Source organism: Amblyomma americanum, chromosome 4 (genome assembly GCF_052857255.1).
Source record: "Amblyomma americanum isolate KBUSLIRL-KWMA chromosome 4, ASM5285725v1, whole genome shotgun sequence".
NCBI lineage: Eukaryota > Metazoa > Arthropoda > Arachnida > Ixodida > Ixodidae > Amblyomma > Amblyomma americanum.
The window spans coordinates 195,617,348-195,625,615 of NC_135500.1; positions in this window are offsets into that span (position 1 = coordinate 195,617,348).

The following is an 8,268-nucleotide window of genomic DNA, read 5'->3' on the forward strand; positions in this document are numbered from 1 at the left end:
CAAGTTCTATGCATCCGTTTTGAACGCAACTGCAGGGTAGCAGGGCACCCGCCGTCAAACCTGCTCACAAGCCGCCATTTTCTGCACACACGTATGTACAGGAGGTATGGACCCAGCTCTGCGCTTCGCTGCGCAGTGTAAAAAGCGAGCGGCGGCGGCGTAGGAGGGCCAGGATTAATACTCCAGTCGCGCGCAGGGCTCTCTCCGGGCGTTGCGACAGCGCGTTCACTCGCGCGCCGTGTAGCCAGCCAGCCAGCGCTACAGCGCCGCTGCTCGCCGCCGCTATTGCTGCTGCTGCTGCTTCTTGTGCTGGTAAAGCGTCGCTGTCGCGAGGCCCGGGCGGCCCTGCTGCCGCAGCGACTGCGCCAGAGAGAGAGAACACCGTGCATTTTAAAAGAGGTCCTTTGTTTTCGTCCTCCGGACGCGAAAGCGCTCTCTACTCTCGCGGGAGGGACCCGCGAGGCCCGCCGCCGCTGCCGCGGACACTTTTTAAGAAATGAAATTCTTGCCCGCCTGCTGCAGGCTCCTCCGCCGCTAAAGCCTCGTCCACATCTTTCCTCGTCTCTCTCTCTCTCTCTTTCTCTTCCTTTCTTTCGCTCTTCTCCGCCTTCCTTCTTTCCCCTTCACAGGTGCGGCTGTATAGGTACGGACGACAAGACAAAGCGGGTGCGCGGAGTATGTGTGTATCTTCGCTCTTTCGAGGAGCGCTAGATTTTGCCCCCCCCCCCCCCCCCCCCCATAACTGTTGCTTATGGACGGGATGTCTCGGAGCCACCGAGAATGTATGAAGCACGGCTGTGAAGTCGTAATAGTTACTTTGCAGAAACAAGCTCGGGTAGGAGGTAGACAGGCGTTCGAAGAAACATGTATAGTGGTTGGAGACGGCGAATCTGGTCTCCCGTTTTGCCCGCGGTGGTTCTAATGAGACTGCCAAGTGGAACGTCTGATCACGTACCAGAAGGAAACGTGACCTAAGGAGGCTGAGCGCGGCTCCGATTCGATTATTAACATCGTGCCTTTTCTAGATGCTCGTGTGTCTATCCAGAATTTCGATTAGCGGAATATCATATCAGTGATGTATCAAAGCTGAGAAAAATGTCCGTCACATGAGAGCAGTAGCGATTAAAGAAACGTGGGGCTGCGCTAGAATCGGTTACCGGCTTTCATTCTTCTATACCATCTTGGATCAAAAAGCGGATTCATACAAACATAGGCATATGAGTGCCAGTATGCCTCCATAAAATACTTGTGCAAACGCACTTTAACTCCACGCACTGCTCTTCGTACGCCCTTATTATGCACGTAAATATCTCGTAGGAGAGCAGTAGGCATTAGTCGAGCGTGAGGCTGCGCTGGAATAGGTTACCGGCTTTCATTCTTTTATACTATTTTGGATCTAAAAACCGGATTCATAGAAATATAGGCATATGAGAGCCTGTATGCTTGCATATAACATTTCAAATGCGCTCTGCTTGAGCCCATATTATGCTTGTAAAAATTCTCGTAGTCTTCATTTACATTACAATTATTTCTTTTATTATAAAGGCGAATTATTAAAAGTTATAGCATTGCGCTGTCCGCGGTCTACTACCGTGATCCTTTACTACGGGGCACCACTGCGCATGCGCAGGTCGCATTGAGGGCGTCAGATGGCTCCAAGTGCGGAGCAGCTGCGCAAACGCGTGCTGCATCGGGACCAATCAGCATGTGTGCACTGTATGCGCTATAATGCAACTCTCTATTGTCAAATGTACCCAAGAAGACCTTTCCAAGTAGGCAATTCTTATAATTTATCGCCTCAAGAAGTTGTGGAGCGACCGCAATGACGTTACACATAAAAAGTGATTGGGGGGGGGGGGGGGGGGGGTACCCATCTGATTCCTCCAGGTACATGGTAGCTTTCTAGACAATCCCTGTCATCTTCTTAATCTCCCGAAAACCTTTATACGCCCGCGAGGTGGCCCGTATTCACCTCATCTGACTTGGTGGTTAACACTCGGTAACTCTCGTTGGTCTATTGAACCAGGCACTTGGGGCAGTGTTCATAGCCCTTTTGATCGCCCTTACACCATCACAATTGCGGAAACAGCGAATCAGCGTATGCTTAACATCATGGGACTCTCTGCGTTCAGATAGACACCATCACATTTGCGAAACAGCGAAGCAGCGTATGCTTAACATCATGGGACTCTCTGCGTGCAGATAGCCGTTTATCTACATTCAGTCCCTCTTCCGGCCTGTCTCCTCTCTCGGCCGTTCTCTTGACTCACACAGTTTCCACTACTGTAAATGAGGACGAGTCAAACCTGGGCATACAACTCCCCAATATCTGGACTCTTCGCGTCGCCAGGCGGATCTATATGCTTCTCATCATCCCGATTACCTTTCAGTTTTTCTCTTCCTAAATTGGGCTACACAGAACGATTTGGCCCGCAACGCTGGGCTGCATGGTTCGCCCACCTGCACTCTACGCAGAACAATCGGTATCTTTGGCGATTGTTTCACGCCATAGAGCGCACCTCTCAAGTTGCTGATTATACAGATAGTATATACGGACCGTCCAGGCATCCGAAGCTTAATCGAAGATGCTAGGTGCATACAATCAATGTGTCCATGTAAGCACTTGAAGAGAAAACTAAGGTCCCCCGACTGCCGTCTAGTCTCCAAGGCGGACAGTCCCAAAGCACAGCCTTGTAATCGTTTCGGGGAGCATACGGCACAACCCACTGCATTCCTCACAAACTGCTCCTGCACATTGGCGAGGGTTCACGAAGAGGTGCGGTAGATCGAATTCCGTACAATGGAAACGTACTAAAGTCTCGGCAGAAAAAAGGCTCCGGCCAGGGCAGCATAGCATGCAGTGTGCAGGCAGTATGCAGGAAGTATGCAAGCAGTATGCATCAGTGGCGTGAGAAAGAGCTGCCAGTTACTGATAAGTGCCCTCACTATGGCACTTCACTGGACCCGTGTGATGTGCGACACTTGTTGTGGAGGATCCCATCTAATGCTTTTGTACGAAGGCGATTCCCCGGGGACGCGGGCCTGTGGGGGAATAGTTAATGGGACTATTGAAAGGAAGAAAGGAAAAAAAATTCGCAAAATTATGCGGGCGAAAGGCGAAGGAACGAACACAACACCGAACATAACACAACGCCACACCTTTCGTCCTCGTCGTCACTGCTAGTCTTCACTGCTTCTGTTAACGTTCTCCTATATCCACTTCCGCTTTCTAAATCTGTGCCTTGTGGCGCACTTCAGTAATAAAAAGTAAAAAAATAAAAGATCATTAATCTTTTCTTAGCACTGGTTGCGTTTCTTTGCATAGCTTTTTGTCTAACAGGCAAAGCACGCTTTTCAGGGGGAGTAGGCCGGCTGAGATTGGTGCGGATGATATAGCAAATCAGGATGGAAAGCGTCTTATACTCACATTTCGGCTGTTGGAGGCAGTAAGGTAACCAGTATGATAATAGAGCCGGCGAATTTACGGTTTTCTTGATCTTCAGGCGCAGTATAAGTTCCCGGCATAGAATTATCGCCCGTTTTTGCGCGGAGAGGGCATTGAACAGTGCGTTTCACGCAGCATGAACCGAAGCTTTAAATGAAGTGATACATTTTGCGAGATTAAAACATAACCATTATTCTCAGTGGTCACTGCCACATCTATAGTCGGATACAACTCAATAACGTAGATGCAAATGCTCCCAAATGGGGCCTTTAAAACAACGGCGTCGACTTGCTGTTATATCTTTTAGGGGCACTGCTTACTACAATCTGGAGTTGTGTCCGACGTAGAAGAATTTTTTTATTTCTTAGCCCTACTGTTAGGTTAAGCAGGCATGCTTGCTCAAATTTAGCTTTAACCACTCCACCTATATAAAGGGTTTCAATAAGGAAGTTTTTGAGTGCCAGAAGAAATAGCTAATAGCGTCATATTTGTTGCGGCACATTTATTTTGTATGTTATTTACCGTACGTTATTTACCGTACGTTATTTACCGTACGTTATTTACCTTACGTTATTTACTATACGTTATTTACCGCGCTGACGCATGAGACCGGAACAGACGGCGGCGGCGGGAACAGTGGGGCCAGGGTGGGTGGGGGCGTTAGTCATCGTGGTAGAGCCTGGTAAGGCGCGGAGGTACTCAGGTCTGCAGGTCTGTAGCTCCAGGGTGGGCAAGGGTAGAAACTTGGGCGAGTCGGTAACAGTGATCCATGGTATGTGAGGGTAGCGCAAAACGGGACAAGGGACAAAGAAATACGCACACAACACAGGCGCTGTGCTGTGTGCGTCTTTCTTTGTCCCTTGTCCCGTTTTGCGCTACTTTCCAGTAGCCCAGGATCCATGGTAAGAACAGGCGGCACCTCCAACAAGTGTAAAGACGCAAATCAAACAAGAAATATGGACGGCCACAGTCTTTGTTAGCATAGCGAAGCTCAGCAGCCAAGCGTTCGTGAGCGCCAAACTGAACTTCGTCAGCCTCAACTTCCGTCTGCTTTTTCTTCGTCGGCACTGGCCGCTGGGGCATCAAAGCCCAGTTGTCTCTCTTACAACGGTTTTTTTTTTCTTCTCCACTTCGAAGAAATCGCGCGGAAATTGTCGTGCCTAGTGACGCCCTTTTACTGGCTGCTGTCAGTGCGCTCCTAGTTGACGCGACCGAAGTCACTATTAGCACGTGTGATTGAAATCGATAATGCTTCTGATGTTTTGCGCGCTTGGTTGAAAGCGCGAAAAAAAAAGGCGTTCGAAAAAGTTGCGCTGTGTAGCGTTGTTTTACGGTGTACAACTTTCTAGGTGAAACTTTCTTCGTGCCTTCGGAGGATGAAAAGTTATTTAAGCAGTTTTAGAAAAGTGTTTCAGTGTTTAGAAAGCAAGAACGTTACTGCGAATTCTTGGCGACCGCCAAGATTAATGCTTGAATTTTGCTCTCGCGAAGTGAATACTAATGTCTTTATAGCTGGGTTCGACCATGTACCTTAAAGCTCCCTGCATAAATTATATTAAATAAATAAATATAAAATAGACAAAAATGACATAATTGCAGAAAAGCTGCCAACAACAATGTTGCGGTGCTCCGAGTTTCTTTCAATGATGTTTACTTGCATAGCTCACCACGAAAGAAAAAAAAATATGAACAAAGCACGAACTATTTCCGGCACCAGTGTTCAACCAATTCAGCTTACAGTTATCTAGCGTAGACACGTACTTTGCGTGTGCTGCGCATTGTCAGAAATCACAGCATTACAATGATCTCTATTGCAAAATTACTGTAATGACATGCTTTGTCAAAACGCATTTGCAAGTTGATAAAAACGAAAGAAGACGACGAAGAGAACACGGTGACGTAACGTTAAGAAAAATATGCGCTTACGTCTTGTTTGTTGTCTAAACTGATTTCTGAGAAAGGTGTTCTGAGTTTCATACTGAGCCAGAAGCATAGCGAGTTACTACGCGAGTGATCAAGAGAAAAAATACTCCTACAACACTCTACGCACGTTTTACACGAATATGCATGACACTTAAACTGCCTCAACCGGAGGAAATGAAGTTTAAAACTTTATTTCTTTCTTTCAAGACGTGCCATTTTACCGACGTGCAAAACTCGGAAGACAGCCTAACAAGCTTTCAAAGGTGCATTTTTCACCTATGATATTTCGGACTACAATGCCGATTCAGAAAATTTCGAAATTGGGTCGCCTTCGACGTTGACAGCCTTCAATTTCTCAATATCATCTTGCGCTCTAAAGCAGAAAATTGAAACCCTGATTAGTTAATTTAGTTAATTCATCGCGTTTTATTGTTTAGCTCTATCGCATACAGAATGCTCGTTTTGCTGTACAACTTACCTGCACAGACCACATCGATGTGCCTCTGACCGTTTTTAAAATAACAGTAACATATGGCATATTTATCGGCTGTCGTTCACAGTACGTAATGTGCAGTACAGCACGTAATGCTTTCCATTTCTTCCAAGGCATATAGCGTCTGAATACTACACCTCACTTTTCGAGGTTATTCAAACGGCGTTGCACGTGGTATTGCGAACCATTAAATGCGTCTATTGTTCGTGAAACTGGCACATCCAAATTTTTCTTTCCGTGAAATTGCTACGCGACAAATCTAACGATTTTTTGAGGTTGCATGTCTGAAGAAAATTTTCATCGGTTTCTCTTGAGCAGTATTGGCACCTAACAAGAAGATTAAATTTATACAGGTGCACGCTGTGAACGCAGCCGGGAACCTCGCCTTCGGACCCGTACGTGCATCGCTCAACCCTCATTCATCGGGCGGCGGATGGTACGGTTGCAAGCCGAGGCGTATGAAACTATACGCGCGCAAGCTCTCGCATTACGGCGGCATCCGGGAAATGCCTTTGGAGCTTCGCGATGCTCTGCCTTTCGCGTTATCGCCGCATTGAGCCGCTTTTGTCATCCCAGTTCAAGGCATTGAATAAGTTTTCCTCTTTGCTGCTAAGATAGACGTTGACTATAGTTATATTTGTTTAACAGCAAGCAGAATAAGCTACCTCAGCGAATCCCTCGTGTAGGTGGACTGCGAAGCATTCGCAATATGGCGAACAGCTTTTTTTCTGCATTATATTACTTCAATGATGAAAAAGCGCGTTCGCCATATTGCGATTACTAAATTTTGTGTTTATTCGAGATGTCGTTTCGCCAGACAAGATAGGTTAGATGGCAAGCTGATGAGGCATTATGAAAAATAAAGTTTAGATCATGTGCCCAGACCATGCAAAGAGGTCCTGAGGATGCCCGCGCCAGGATGTTCAGACGTCCGCAGGATGTCTCTGACTGGTCCTCAAACAGCCCAACTGGGATCCATTTGTCCGTCCTTTGAGCATACTCAGGATGTCTTCAGAATAATGTTTGGAGATGTTTTCACTACTACTTCAAAATTTGTATCAAGAGGTTTTTTTTATGTGAGTGCCAAATTCAAAGCTAATATAAGAGAAAGTGACCAGAATAAGCAAAAAGAAGAGGCATAGCACGAGTTTACCATGCCCAGCGCTGCAGAGTTATAGCTCTCTCTGGAGTTGAATTCTGCTGCCGGAATTGAAAATATGAGCGGCCCAAAAATCTAAACAGTCCAACCCCATCAGAAGATGGGATACATAGGACCAGGTAACAAAGCAAAATAATTTAAGATATCTTCTCAGGGCGTATTATTTTTCGGGTCACAATGGTTTACTTCATTACATCAATATAATGTACACACATTTCGTTTAATAAACATGTAGTTTTTAATTAATGAGAGCCGAGTGTGATGGACAAAGCTAGTTTGATCCCGGTTAAATTTCACAATATTGTTCTGCGATAGGACGATTGTAGGATATTTGAGGAATTTTCATCCACGAGTCATTCGACAAAGTACAAACTGAAGACATTCTCGTGAGGGCATTTAGCCATCGATGCACTCATAACGTACTCCGAATGTCCCGCTCGGGATGAGGACATTCTGGCCATTTGAGGACGTCCTCCGGATGTTTGATGTTGTCTGGGTGGAATCACCAGTCACAGTCTAGGAGTTATACAACGGTTATAGCATAATGCTACGCAGTTGGGTGACCCGGGTACTCTAAATTATGACTACGAAAGAAAACGAAATAGTCGCTGCCTATTTTCGCTGAAGCTGCAGCAACTGCATTACGCCTAAAACTTATACACAGCGAACTGTATGCCGTAGTTTCGCTAAAAATTTCTCGTAAGGTGATCAACATGAGCGTCTCCGGTTAAATGTTGTCTATAAACGACTCCTAGCGTGCTTGTTTTCTACACGAGCGATATATTGTCTTAACTGGTACTAAATCTTATAAGTCTGCACTTGGTATATCTTGTTGTATCGGTGCAAATAAAGCTGATTTTGCTATTGTTGCGTTTACTTATAACTAATTTACTATGCTCCACTCTGGCAACCCATGGATTGAGGGCGACTTTGGCTAAATTTGATCGAAGTTTAAAGGGACACTGAGGAGAAATTGAAGTTGCCTTGTATCAATCAGTAGCTCCTAACCACAAAAAATACCACTCTTATTGAAAAGAAAGCTCTTGTAAGGCAGAAAATAGCAAGAACTAAAATGCAGGTATCGCCGCCACAGGCTAATCTCGCAAGTACAAGCGTGACGACGAAATAAGAGAACGAAAGTCACGGATCTCTGAGGTTGACAAACCTTCTTGAAGGTTATGCGTTTGATCGATATTGAAGTATATAAGTTTTGTTTTCAAACCGCCGGTGCACTTTTATCACACGAGG